The 15,401-nt window shown below is 45.2% G+C and overlaps 1 protein-coding gene across 2 annotated transcripts in view; it reads left to right on the top strand.

Annotated features, from left to right (window-relative positions):
• The window catches only part of IAH1 (isoamyl acetate hydrolyzing esterase 1 (putative)), a 483,285-nt gene that overhangs the window by 130,990 nt on the left and 336,894 nt on the right, over positions 1-15,401 (top strand). The window contains exon 1 of one of the 2 annotated variants that reach the window (XM_069605998.1): positions 8,664-8,748. The exons of the other annotated variant lie outside the window; for it this stretch is intronic. The gene's annotated coding sequence lies outside the window, so the exon portion shown is untranslated. Of the gene's footprint in view, positions 1-8,663; positions 8,749-15,401 lie in introns of those variants that run through there. 2 annotated transcript variants of the gene reach the window in all.

Below are 15,401 nucleotides of genomic sequence, written 5' to 3'. Positions count from 1 at the left end.
GCTGCATGTCTTGCCGAATGTACTCTAATAGGGGCTCAGTGTCCAGGACATAGAGGAAGGGGGAAATGTTATGGTAATATTGCACCATTAAAAAACAATGATGATATGGGAACCACAGATGTGAACTTTGGACAAGAACTGGGCTTCTTCTTGGACTTGCTAAAAGAAGGCCCACCCACAACATAGAGGTTATCATCAGCATTTAGGATTACCGTTGCCTAGTTTGAGTTCTCTACTGCAGCGAGAATAGGGCCTAGCAGCCTGATATTTGAGGCATATATTTGTCTCTTTAAAAACCTGGTCCTCCGAGGCTCAATAAGATCAGGGGGTATGTGCAGGGGGCACAAATTCAAATTGCATGCTACTAGCCAGCCATAAAAAAGTCACTCCAGACTTATATTCTCATAAAAATTTGTATTCAAAAGAAGGAAATGGAACAATAGTTGGTCAGACATACCGGACATATGCATAACAGAATTAGGCAAATATACAGCATCGTTGTCTGGAAATTCCAAACATAAACAAGATAAATCAAATTCGGTACAGCACGGGACAAAATAAGCTGAAGGAAAAGAAAAAGAGAGAGAATAGAAAGAAAAATCCAAGAGCAGAAAAAGGAGAATGAAAACAATCAGAGTAGTACATATTCTGGATATTAACAGACTAATAACATTAACGTAAAAGGCGTCCTATCATGTGGCTTATAATGCAGCCCATGATTGTCATTTTGGGCTACAAAGTGAATAAAAGGTTCCTATTGCTCAAGAAATATAGATATTCCGCCTTGAAGTGTGTCTGCAATCTTGTTCATAGCGACAATAAACCATAATTTAACCCACCATTCCCGTATGTCAGGTGTAGCAGGGGCCCTCAAGTTGCGTGCCAGCACTACCCTGGCAGCGACCAGGAAATGTGTAAGTAATTTGGCTGATTTTGCTGTCAGCTTGTAGTGCCTCTTGAGGTCTTCGTCCCCGAACAATAACACTAAAGGTTTCATCGGAACCTGGGGTAAAATGTCTTTACAGTGGGATAGAATATTGTTTGCAGACCCAAGGGGTAGCTATGGGTGCAAAATTAGCTCCTTCTCTAGCCAATTTGTTTTTTTGTTTTTTTTAATATCAACATATTTTTGTTGCTCATAAATACCAGTCAGAATGTATTACCTGGAAACGATACATAGATGATGTCTTTATTATTTGGAATGGGACGAAAGAACAATTTCTAGATTTTACTGAGGCATTAAATATGAACAACTTTGGCATTGAATTTTCAGGGACAATCAGCAATACCCATTTGGAATTTTTGGATCTCAGAATCGACATTCATAATAATACCTTACAGACTAGAACCTTCAGGAAACCCACATTCACCAATGCTATTCTACACTTTGCGAGCTATCTCAAACAAACAGTTAAATCCAACATTCCAGGTGGTGAATTTTTACAGGCCAAAAGGAACTGCATTACGCCAGAGCCATACAAACTAGAGTGTACTTTGATACAAGAGAGGTTCAAGGAAAGAGGATACTCAAACAAATGTTTACAAAAAGCATTATATAAGACCAATTCGGTATTGAAGCAGGATTTATTACAAGACAGCCCGAAAACTATAAGGGATAATAATGTAGTTCCATTCATCACCAAATATGTACAAGATAATCATATTCTGTACAGTATGCTCCAGAAACACTGGTATCTTCTTAAACTGGATCCAGATTTGCTTTCTTACATTTCGGACAGGCCAAATTTGATTTTCACCAGAAATCAAACACTTAAAAATAAACTCAGCCCTTCTTTCCTTGAGCCCTCTGGTGATCTTCTGGCTATCAAGATTGATTTAAAAGTGCCCCCTCTGGGTTTTTTTAAGTGTGGTACGTGCAACCAATGTCAATATGCCCTTTCACCCACTTAGACATTTTGTTGTCAATCGGTTATAGAGGTATGCATTTCAAATTTTATCAACTGCAAATCCAAATTTATTGTATATGCCATACTATGTGTATGCCACAAAATTTATGTTGTAGGCACTATCGGAGAGCTAAGAATACGCATACGTGAGCCCTTGGCACATCTAAAAAGTCAAGATCCCAAATTACCTTTGTCGCAACATTGGCAGAAACAACATCAGCTGGACAACGTCAAGGACATGCGCTTTGTGGGACTACTGCAGGCACGTACCCACGCCAGAGGTGGGGACCGGCAATTAAGATTACGTCGACTTGAGGCGAAAATGATTTGCAAACTTAGATGTACAGTAGATTTTATTAATTCCGCGCTGGAACCTAAGTTTTTTGGTGATACTACTTGTCTTCTCACATTAATAGTCAATACATAATTATTTCCGGATCCTGCTAAGTTTTCGTTATCACACATTATTCTAAATCTGTGGTTAATATTATCATCATATTTTGATATTGAGCCATCAACACAGACAGAGGATGTGCTTAGGTTGGGGTATTCAACATCAGAAACTTTGAGTATTTATTCATATATATTTTTGTTTGCACACGACCTAGTCCAATTTGTTTCTTTATTAAACCTGAACCATCTCATATACTCCTCTAAAGCCCTTTGTCACTCATCTTGACATTGGTCCCTCGGTCCCTTCCATATTATATATTATATTGCTGGACATTCGTCTAGCATTGGACTTGTATAATATTCCATTTTGTATAGGTGCTGTTATCAATGTGTTTCTATTCATCCCATTTTTTCCTTTACACTATTTCGTTCAATTCACCACTATTCCACACATTAATTTTGGCTCAGTATTTCATATATTATAACAGCAGATTTTTGGATATCTCTGCACTATATTTGTTTATATATTCTTTCTAGTATAGGATTTCCGTGTTCCTCGTCGTTTCATCTGATTTACCCAGTTTTTTCTTTCATATCAAGTCATCAACTCACACTATCCTGTACCATTAGACATTTTTCAGTCTATGCCAACATTGCTGTTATTGCATACTGCATTACTATATTGGCAATGGACTATTTCGCGCTTAATTAATATACGTGGGTAAACACCCCTTGCTGTTTGTCAGCATGGTCAGGATACAGAGTAGCATAGTTATTTCTCGTAGCTATGACAATCCATCTTTGGAGCCATTAGGCAGCCTTTCTTTTCTTTTCTTTTTTTCTTTATGTCTTTTTGCTGACACTTCAACACGGAAGTCAATCACCATTCCAGTATGTATAGACTTCTTCTTCTTCTTCTTCTTCTTAATTATCGGATGCGTGGGCGGACCCACGCAGGCGCTTCCCCATCCTAAAGGATGATGTGCACCAGACCCACCAATCAATACTTAGCTTACATAAACTCACAACTCCTCCCACCGCCCCGTTTGCCTCACAAAATCCAACATCACACTATTCCTCCTCCTGCCTCTCTCCCCGTCACCTCCCAGCAAAATCTTCCCACTCAGCACAGCCACACCCAGCGCAGACAATCGAACCCTCATCAATTCTCTCTCCTCAACATGTCTCTCACACCTAAGCAGAAAATGTCCCACAGTCTCAGGCACCCCACACACCGCACAATCCCTCGACTCACGCTTCCCCACTTGAAACAGACAATCATTCAGTCCTGCATGCCCTATCCTCAACCGATTCAGCATCACCTCCTCCCCCCTCCTCCATTCCAGACTCCCCGCATCCACCTTCACCGACACTTTCCCACGAACACCAAACATCCACCTGCCCTTCACCCCACTCACCCACCTCTCCTGTCACTCATCCATGACCCATCTCACCACCACCGCCTTCACCTCATCCACACTCGAAGGTAATCTCACATCAACCGCTCCCCTTCTCATACCCTCACCCGCCGCCAGATCCACTAACTCATTACCCAAAATGCCACTGTGACTGGGGACCCACGCCAACTCCAAATCCATTCCCCCGTGCACGCACCGATCAATCTTCCTCCTGATGTCCATAATCACGTCCTTCCTATCACCATCCCCCGCCACAATCGCCTGCAACCCACTCAATGAATCTGAAAATATCACCACCTTCTCTAACCCCAACTCGCACACCCTATCAATCGCCAATGACATCGCCATCAACTCAGCCGTACAAATTGACACCTCATTCGTGAATTGTCCTACTTTATACTCCCCAGTGCTTTCCAGATAATACGCCATATCCACTCTCCCAGACACAGGATCCTTCGAACCATCTGTAAACACCTTGCATCCTTCCTTTCCTGCCACATACGCCTGACCCAAAGCTTTGATCTCGCCCCGCAATCCTCGCTTCTTCGACACCACATTCGCTAACTCCAAACAGACCTTTGGAGACCCCATCATCCACCTCGGCCATCTCTCCAAATCCGTATCCGTCACAGTCGTCAAATCGTCCACACCCCACTGCACTCCCTTTTCCCACATGTGAAACCCAAAAGTGCCCCCCTTCCCACCTGTCCATATAATAATCAAACCTCCAATTATACTTCAAACATTCACGCACCGGATGAGCCACACTCTTCGCACTGCACTTCACCCACCATCTCATATTCAACGCATTCCTCCTCAACCCCAACGGCATCTCCCCCACAAGCACCTGAACCGCATTCGCTGGAGAGGACCTCATCACACCCGAACACACCCTCAATGCCCTTGCCTGAACTCTGTCCAACCGCAACTTCTGACTCGCCGTGAAACCCACTGACACCTGACATCCAAAATCCATCACACTCAAAATCAACCCCTTATACAACATTCCTAGACACTTCTGCTGAGCACCCCACTCTTTCCCAGTCACCGCCCGCAACAAATTCAACCTTCGTTTGCTCTTATCAACCATTCCATTTACCTGCAAATTCCAGTTTAACTTCCTATCCAAAATCACCCCCAACTACCGAAACTCTTCCACGCTTTTCTCCCTCTCACCTTTCAAAACCAAGTCCAACCCTTGCTGCACTCTTTTCCTTGAGAAAACCATACTCGCGCTTTTATCCACAGACATCGAAAAGCCCCATTTCCCACACCACTCCTCCATACGCACTATCGCAGCTTGCAACCGATTCTGCACCAACAAAAAACCCATACCACACCATCATCTGCAAAGAAATCCACCTGACACCCGAAACCCTCCAAGGCTCGAATCAACCCGTCCACCATCACATTAAACAGCATCGCACTAATCACACTCCCCTGCGGTGTCCCATTCTCCATCTTCCAAACCTCAGACAACACCCCCCTCACTCTCACCTGAAAGGCCCTGTCAGCCAAAAACGCATTAATCCACCGAAACATCCTCCCCTTCACACCCATCTCCAACAGTCTCACCAGCAACCCATTCTTCCACACCATATCATACGCCTTCTCCAAATCCAAAAAGAACGCCCCCATCATCTCCCCATCGCACAACGCCTCCTCCACCCCAGTCACCAACCTCACTAACGGATCTGCCACTGACGATTCTTCCTGAACCCACTCTGAAAATCACTCAGACACCCATTCGACTCCAAATAGAATCCCAAGCGCTCAACTACCATCCATTCCATAACCTTACACAACACGACAGTCGGCGCAATCGGCCTATATGACTTACACTCCGTCGGGACCTTGCCACTCTTCAAAATCGCTACCACAATCGCTCTCTTCCACAACCTTGGTAAAACTCCACTCTTCCAGATCTCATTGAACAATGCTAACACCTCCAACTTACATTCCACTGACAACTTCTCCAAAAATACATATATGACCCCATCCACCCCTGGACTTGACCACTTCCCCTTCCGAATCGCCCCATACAACTCCGCCATAGAAAACAGAGCCTCATACTGCTCTTCCCAACGCCCAACATTCGCCAACAACTCCCGCATCTCCTCCTCAACCACTCCCATACTTAGTCTCACTGCCTCCGGGAAGTTCTCTGAACTGTGCACTCCCGCAAAATGCTCCCCCAGCAAATTCGCCTTCTCCCCATCTTCACTGACCACCTCCACCCCTTTCAACAACACAGACATGCCACCCTGCGGCTTCATCAACCCTGAAATCCGCTTGAACTGCTTCCAAACCTCACCCACGTCAGAATTACTCCCCAGAGACCCACAATAGCCCCTCCAATATCCGCGCTTTCTTTCCCTAATCACCCTCTGCACCACCGCCTTCGCCTTCTTATATGCCAACAAATCCTCCAACATTCCCGTTCTCACCGCCCTGGCCCTCGCCTTCTTACACGCTGCCACAGCCCGTGAACATTCCACCAACCACCAAGGAACCTCTACCTTTCCCCTTCTCTACCTCCGGAACTGCCGCTACCGACGCAGCTCTCATTCCCTGCACCAAATGCTCATTCCATTCATCCACCCCCCCACCCCTATCCCGAGAAACAATCAATTCCTGACACAATATTTTATACAACTCCCAATCAGCCTTTCTAAAATTCAACCGACTCCCAAGAATCCGGGATCTGACCCCTACCTCACCCCTCACAGTCACTAAAATGCCAGAGTGATCACTCCCCATATCCCCATCCTCACGCACCATCCAGTCACATTCACCCGCAATCGCAGCAGACACCCAGGTCAGATCCAAACACGACAACTTCCCAGTCCTCACATCCAATCGTGTGCCCGAACCGTCATTCAGCAAAAACAGACTCAATTCATCCGCCATACCCTCCAACAGTTCCCCATTTGCATCTGTCCGATCACTGCCCCACAACGTATTGGCACTGTTGAAATCACCACATAAAACACAAGATCCCACATGTCCCCTCATCACTTCAGACAGCAAATCCACCTCCACCACCTCACACGGATTATAATAATTCAACACTAAGACTTCTGATCCCCCTACCCGAATCCCCGCCCTGATAACTTCCACTGCTCCATCCACCACAATCTCCATTGCAACCAACCCCTTCCGAACTGCCAGAGCTACACCCCCCTCTCCCCTCCGTCCTATCCTTACGAAAGAACTCAAAACCCAGAATCACAAACCTCCGATCACCCCTTAACCACGTTTCCTGAATACAAACCACATCAACATTCAATTCCCCACACAACACCGCTTTCAACTCCTGCCCATTCCTCAACAAGCTCCTCGCATTCCACTGCAAAATACTCAGGCCGGCACCCCACTCTGTTTCCGCACTTTAGTAACCTTCTTGAACACATCTTCTTCCGACACATCTACAACATTCAAAAACCTCCTCCCTGCTTCCACCACTCCTTTCGTAAGATTCGAAACAATGACTGACAAATTCCCCTGAACCAGCTCCAGCACATTTATTATAAAACACATAAACTCAGTTTTCGGGACAACCACCATTTCTACGCCTTTCACCTCTCTCACCACTTCCTTCCTTCCCGCAGCCTCATCCACCACCGGCTCTCTCCTACACATCTCACTCACTACTCGAACCGGTTTCACCTTTGCCACAGCCTCCGCATAAGATAAACCTTCCGCTGCCCTCACCTGCACCACCTATCTCGCCACCCTTTGACTCTCACACCCCCTAAATGCAGTAGAGTGCCCCCCCACAATTCACAGACTTCTCTGGAGTTTCCACCTTACATTCTTTAATATCATGATCTCCACCACACCTCCCACAGTGCCTCTCCTTCCTGAATACTCTCGCCACATGTCCAAACTGCTGACACTTATAACATCTCAAAGGCAAGGGTACACAAGCTTTCACACGAAACCTCTGATATCCCAACTCCACCACCTCCGGACACTCGCTCTCGCAAACCTCACTGCCACAGTTGTAGACACCACATCCCCATGTGTATCTCTCCTCCCTAGCCTCCTTGCCTCCACTACCCCCACCTCTGCCAGCTGCTCCTCCACCTCAGACCTATTCACAGTCAACGTTACCCCATACAGCACCCTCTTACACGACACACCACTCTGATCAAACACTCGCACCGCGCCTACCCAGACAACCCACCTCCAGTATCTTAGCCTTACTATCAGCACCCGTTCCCTCCACCAACAACCGACCCCCCAGTCACCACTTGCAGCCTCTTTCATCCATCCAGCAATCACCATCGGATTCTCCCCTTGAAACATTTTCCCACGGCTATCTGGCTTCAACACCACCTTCCACACACTGTCAAACTGCATCTGCTCCTCCCCAGTCACACCGCTCCTTGAGGCCCCTAGCCCCTCCAAATTACACTTTTCCTGGGTCCCCGACCCCGAGACCCCCCGATCCGTCACCCCTCCATCATCCCTTTGTGGAGACCTGCTGCGATGATGCCCCTCACTTCCCGCCTTCCCCCCCTCCACAGATGTAGACTTCACAGTCAGCGTCCTCCCCCTTTTCTCCCCTTCCTCCACCCCTCCCTTCTCTTCAGCCTTCCCACCCCCCTTTCCCATTCTTACCGCCTCCTTCGAGCACACTCTCCCCCTGCACCCTCCTAGAGAGGCCGCTCTGTTTCCTCAATCTCAGCACCCTCCACCCAGACACCGCTCCGCCCTGCCTGGGTCCGCCCACTTCCAGATTGCCAAAGCGTTTATCTCCTCACACGCAGCTCCCACACGCCTTCCCGGTATCCGTCTTCTTCCCGCTGTCCGTATGTATAGACTGCTTGTTCTGTCGCTTTTCATTAACCTCAAGTAGCCAATAGGCTCTCTCCCACTAAATACGCCATCACGTTAGCGTTGTAACACGGAAGTCCCTTATAACGTTTTGAACGCTGCATTCAATGTGTACCCCGTGGATGGAGTCGCACGTTAACTACGTGTGGGCACCATAGCCATTGAATTTCTTCTGCCATCAGTCACAGGTAAATGGCATTTTTTATTCATCTAACCCTTTCTTATTATCTGTCCGGAGCCAGGGAAATGATCCCTTCTTTTCACTGTTTAGTTAGGGTGATACTTTGTTTCTTGTTATTCATGCAGTATTACGAAGGGACAGTTTTACGTGATCCTCGTTCAGTGGAACTTCAACTCAATACGCACTTTCTATTTGTATATACCCAGGAGCTCAGGTACCATTATTAGTATTATTTTAATTTACAGCATATATCCACTCCACATTTTCAGGTTATTTTCAATCAGTTTCTTTTCTCACTTAGCACTTTTTGATTTCAGGCACCGTTTGAATGCAGCGCCTTTTATAAAAGGCCACAGGCACCCTGAATTGATACCAGCAGGCTGACAGGTGAACCTATGTGACAGTTTTTTGATACCACAGCACTGATTGTTGATCACCCCTCCGAGTGGAATTCTCACTGTAAATTCACTTCACGTTTATACTTTGGGCTTTTATCCCGGGTCATTTACACCTCCGGATAGCTCTGAAGATTTCACATAGGAAGTTACTCGTACACTTCGCTAATGTTGCATGTTCATACTACTTGGTTTAAGCCCATCTTGACACAAGGCATTACTCATCCTCTCTCTGTTAGGCTCATAGCATTATAACACATTTCTTGAGTGCACACTATCTCTGTTGCTCTCTACTAACCTAACAAATATCTATTGCCTTTCATCTTTGATTTGGACCATAGCCAGTATTCTAATGTGTGTCATATTTCTTGTCGCCCCTCCCTTGTAGCTCTCCTGTTTTGTCTTTACATGTTTTTAATGTATCAGTGCTGATTTTGCTTGCATTATATATGTATAACTGTCATGCCATTTATGTAATTTCCTTATTTAACCATTAATTTTTCAAATTTCACTTTAATGTACTATGGTCTTTATACCCTCTCCTCTTGGTTCATACGTTTAATTTGTATTTCTTAATGTAGTTGTGTGGTCCAATGGCCCTGCCTCGAAAAGGTCCAGATCGGTCGAAACACGTGTTGGCAACCTCTTGGGCCCACCCTTTTTGAATTGAATGGACAATAAGTGTTTGGAATCACCTTTACATATTGTAGCAAAACTTATACGAGTGTGGGACAGAGCTTTTTGCCACAGATCACCATTGTTCTTATTGTAAAAAGGTGCAAACTGGAGTAAAGCTGTGTCCCTCCTATAGGGTTTTTCCCACCTGGAATATAAACCAAGAATTAGACACCTTCACAAAATAACAGTCACAGAAATAGATTTATTTGCATCAAACAAAACACTTGAGTGTAGAGCAGCGATAACACATGCTTTCACTAGGGCTCTCTGACTTTACTTACCATGGTCCATGCTGAAATACTATTATATCAGCTGCGCTAGCATAGCACGAAAATAACACAAAGTCCTTTGGGAGATAAATCACTTGGCAGGGTGAACAGAAAGTTTGGTGAGACATGCAGGGGGAGGCTCAACATGCGTTCATTCTATCCTTAGGCAGAGGTCAAGGGGGAGGGTCACCACCGTCTGGTATTTGTTTGTGCTATTTTAACCATAAGTTATTTCCTCGCTTGAGAGCAGTGCCTGTAACTTAACACACAGAGGTTGTTTGGGAGTTTTGCTGCTTGTGGACCACAAGTAAAAACTGTCATGTGACATTTTGACAGAGAAAAGTGAATGAGAACTTGTGTTCATTTAATGCGTATATCTGACCTAACCGCACTAAGCCTCCCTCGATCCATCTCGTAAACCTACCCTGCTCGTAGCCCGGTGTAAATTTTGGGTGTATTCCATATTCGGGAAAGGTGGAAGGGGAATGTAGTCCCTAAATATTCACGGGCCACCTTGGCCTAATATTACATCAAGTCATTGGTCGTTGAAACCAGGGTCGTCGGGAGGAGACGAGGCTCCTTTTTGTGATACCCAGCAGACATCCAGCACCAGTCATGTAAGGGAATCTGAATCATTGACTGCTCAATGTTTACCCAGTGTTTAGGGTTCTGGGCTGCAGCCATACTATCAAACAGGGGAGCAAGCTGCGCTACATAGAGATAACTCTCAATATCTGGTACACCTGGACCTCCTTTGTCTTTCGCTGTCATCATAGGATCGTCGTGAAACCCTTGTCTTTTTTGAGCCCAGATAAAACCAAAAATAGAAGTCTGTAAATCTTTGTGTCTGTTTGGGGATCCAAATCGGAAGGGCCTGGAAAATATATAGCAATCAAGGGAACAGAGTCATCTTAAGGGTTGCCACATGTCCAAACCATGAGATATCAGAGTGCGTCCACCGGAGCAAGTCTGTTTTGGCCGAAGAAAAGAGGTCAGGGATATTTCTAGCATACAGCTCAGAGTGAGAGGGTGTAATCTGGACACTAAGTGTTTTAGGGAAATCTCCGTCCATTGATATTCAAGCGCCCCTTGAAGTTCCTGCACTGCCTAAGGTTTCTCAGAAACATTAAGAATGATAGATTTAGTATAATTAATCTTAAAGCCAAAGACCCGTTAGAATGATCCTAGAAGAGTAGCTATGTGGGGAAGGGTCGTCTGATTACGATGCATAAAAAAAGGTCATCAGCATAGAGTGCCACCTTATGCTGATACCCAGCTATATCAATCCCACATATATTATACTCCAGCAGAACTTTACTTGCTAGGGGCTCCATTGACAGCACAAAGAGGAGAAAGGATAATGGGCACCCCTGACGGGTCCCTTTTATTTTATGTGAGTGGTTGGGTGGACAAAATTAGCTTGTATTCTTTTAATAAAAGTGGGACCAAACCCAAAACTGCCCAACACTTCAAAGAGATTCGCTCAATCCATGCGATTAAATGTTTTTTTCAGCATCTATAGATATTACAGGCAATTTTTGGTCATGTCGCCTTGCATACACAATCACATTTAAATCCCTACGAACATTATCAAATGCATGACGCCCTGGGATGAAACCTGTTTAGTCCATTTGAATAATAGTCAGGAGAATACCTGCCAACCGGACCGTGAGGACCTTTGAGTACATGCAGGAATCGTAATTTAAGACCGTAATAGGTCTACAGGATGTGCTGAGGGTGGGATCTTTATCCAATTTGCCAAGAAGCAATAGCAAGGCTTTGCCCATAATAGGTGAGATTTCCCCAATGTCTGCCAAGCTATTGAATAGGGTAACCAGATGGGGAGTCAGGGGGGCCAGGATATAAACAAATGTCTTGTAAAAGAAAACCGAATATCCATCGGGTCTACGAGCCTTATTATTAGGGAGGGGCCGGATGACTCAAGTTATCGTGTCAAGTTAGATCATGCTTTCCAAACTTAGTCATTCTTCCCCAGAGATGGAAGTTAAATTTGCCTCCCTAATAAAATCCCTTTGGGCCCCTATATCCCAGCTGTCTGCACTAAATAGAGATGTGTAATACCCCTCCAAAATGCACATCTTGGAAGTTTCATCATCTTTCAGCTGGCCATTACCTTCCTGCAAATTATATTTTTAGCTCCCTGGGTCTTCAGTTTATATGCAATAAATCATGAGGCTTTGTTAGAGGTGCTAAAATAAAACTGCTTAGTTTGAAGTAATTTGTGGGAGATATCTGATGCCCAGAGTGCCTTTAGTTCTGATCTGGCTGCTTGAATCGGTCTATAGACCTTTCTGGAAGCCCCCTCTTTATATCGCAGGTCTAATTCCAGTGTTCTTTTCTCAGCTTCTTCTCTTAGGGACGTCAGCAGCAGCTTCCTTGCGGAGGCCAAGCTAATAAGCTCACCCCACAACATGAGCTTAAGACCAATCAATACCGTTGCAGTTGGTACATCACCTATGAGATTTTCCTGAAATATAAACCTATTTGCTCTGAGATAGTGGTGCTATATGCCATATCGGCAAGCAAGGAGTCATTGATTTTCGATAAAGCAAATTTCCTGTCCCCCCCCAAAGCAAATGCATCAACCTGGATCGTAATTGGAGCATGATCTGAAACCATTGCCAGCCCTATAGTAGTATCAGCGGATGTATACGGTTTGGCCATGGTACAGTTGTTTGCGGCCGAATTGACTGAGGCCAGTTCGGCCGCGAAACCAATTTTGCAGTGGCCAAATCTGCCCAAAATAAAATAAAAACATTCCACCCCATACACTCCCCCCACCAACCCCCTACTTACCTACTCGCCGTCCGCTCATCTTCTAACCCTGCAGTGTCGGATCTGTCCCTGTTTTTTTTTTTTTCCCGTCCCCCACCTCCAAACCTCCGGAAGCAGGGGATACCCCCGCTATCCCCAAAAACCATCACTACCAAACATGGGGAGTGGGGGACACCCCCCAAACCTCGCTCCCCGTGTGTGAGAGTGATTACCCAAACTGATTGTTTACAATCGAATGGTACTGGCCGAATTCGACCAGATTTACCATACAATTGTTTGTAAAAAATCAATTTGGGTAATTCCGTATCAGCCACTTTTGAAACCAAGCAACAGGAGACTAAAAAGAAAAAATCGAGCCGGGAGTGACTGTGGTGCACATATGGAGAAGTGGGTATAATCCCTTTCAAGAGGATGTTGTAGTCTCCAAATGTCTACCAATTGTAAATCCACCATTGCTTGTCTAAGGGATTCGGACCTGGTGACATCGGACCCTCCAGTCAGGGCAGAACTGTGAATCCCTTCATCTAACACCACGTTAAAGTCCCCCCCCAATATAAGTTCACCCACCTGAAGACGAACATGAAGACCCAAATACCGCCCCTGAGGATCTTTGGTCATCTTTACCATGGTAAAGTCTTAGGAATGAGCAACTCCCTGTACGTTTAGTCATGGGCGATGCAAAGTATTGTCGAGGAAACCATTTAGAGTGAAGCCTGGGCCACTCAGCCCACAGTAGGTGTGTTTCCTATAATAGAAGAACATTGGCTTTCAACTCTAACAGCTTAGCCAATACCCTCTTCCGCTTTCTAGGGGAATTAAGCCCTTGCATATTCAACAAGCTCACGTTAAGGTCTCCCATTAAGACTGGTATCTCTCAATTCATTAGCCCCCTAGCCATGACCCCAAGCAAATTGATGGCCAGATAATCACCAGGCAATGAGAGACAATCCCAACACTCTTTATTCTCAGTTGAGGGAATAGAACCAGCCAGTCAGAAGCCGACCGTAAAGATAGAACCCCAGTGCTAGCTATATAAAACTTGAGTGGAAAAAAAAAAAGTAATCCATCCTGTATGGGAGAATCATCGGGTCACCAATGAACCCAACGAGGGCGGGTACTCTTCTTGCCTGCCCACATCTTCATGAACTCAAAGAATTCAAGCAACAACGCTGATGCCATAGAATCAACTTCTACATAACAGCAACACTGGTGAAAGCAGCTCTCAAACAGTACATCTCAGACCAGTGGAAATAAATGTTCGGACCACTCTGAGCGGTCATGTAGGTTCCTCAGAGCCACCACTCCTCATCTGTCCATAGATGGCCTTCACGATCCTTGCATCTACTCTTCCTCAAGCACATCCTGGACCAGTCCTTTTGAGGAGCATACTGCTCGAAACTTTCAGGTAGTTGGAGATCTGCACGGGGGATCTCTAGCACTTTCAGCGCCACAGTAAGAGATACATATTGGTGCTGGACACCTTTTGGAGCTGTATAATGCAGAAAGGGCACCCCTACCTTTATGGGATTGCCTTCTTCATCAGCCACTGGGTAAGCAGCTTCAGTTGTTGACGTCTCTGGATTGTCCCTTGCACCAGGTCCTTGAAAATGTGCATATTAACCCCTCTGAATAAAATGTTGTGTTGTGCCCTGTTTTTTTTAAAGATAAGTTCCTTAGTCCAGAAAAAATGGACTCTGGACAGTACATCTGGGAAAAGATTCTGACATAGCTGGAAAGCCGAATAAACTCTATGTGTACGATCTAATGTAAGATCTGCTTGCTTATCTTCGCCCAGGATGCTGCGAAGGAGATCACCCACATACAACTCCAAATCCTGTTCCAAAACTTCACAAGGGATTCCTCGAATACGGACATTATTTATTCTCGAACTGTTCTTGCTATCTGCCAGACGCTAGTCTGTGACCGCCCTATGCATCTCCAACGTTGCTACTCTCTGCTCAAGCTGGTCATGAGAATTGGCTTGATCGCAAAAGAAGTCTCCAGGTCACTGAACTGATGTTCCGCCTGCTGAACGTTAGCTCCTGAAGGGTGGATACCATCTTCTTTTGGATTGACTGAAATAAATATGCGATATCCACCTTAGTAGCTGGTTGTAAAGTATGATCTGATGATGATCCATAGCAGTAAATGGCTTGACCCAGAACAATGCTTTTATTGAAGAGCAGAGCAATTCAATTATATAAATTCTACAGAAAGGCTCTCCGGACCAGGTGCTTGACCTTGTTAAGCAATAGCAGTTTTCTTCAGCTAGGGAAATCTTTTTCATATCAACAGTGGTTCCGACAATTGACTTAAGCATTTTACTAAGCTATTTGTCTGTATGTAGTTGTATGGGTTCATACTCTGGCCTGTGCTGACTTCTATAAAAGTGGGAGAAGTTTCCTGCAGTCTTCTTTAAGAGCAGGTGTTTTTTTTTTTTTGCTTCACCATGGATTTGGTTGGATGTAAAGGAGAACTTGTGTCTTTCGAACATTTCATGATCGAGTCTATGCTAGCTTCCA

Source organism: Ambystoma mexicanum, chromosome 4p, assembly GCF_040938575.1.
Source record: "Ambystoma mexicanum isolate Mex_15411 chromosome 4p, UKY_AmexF1_1, whole genome shotgun sequence".
Lineage (NCBI taxonomy): Eukaryota > Metazoa > Chordata > Amphibia > Caudata > Ambystomatidae > Ambystoma > Ambystoma mexicanum.
Note: the sequence above shows the minus strand (reverse complement) of the source record. Positions and strands in the feature narration are given on the sequence as shown.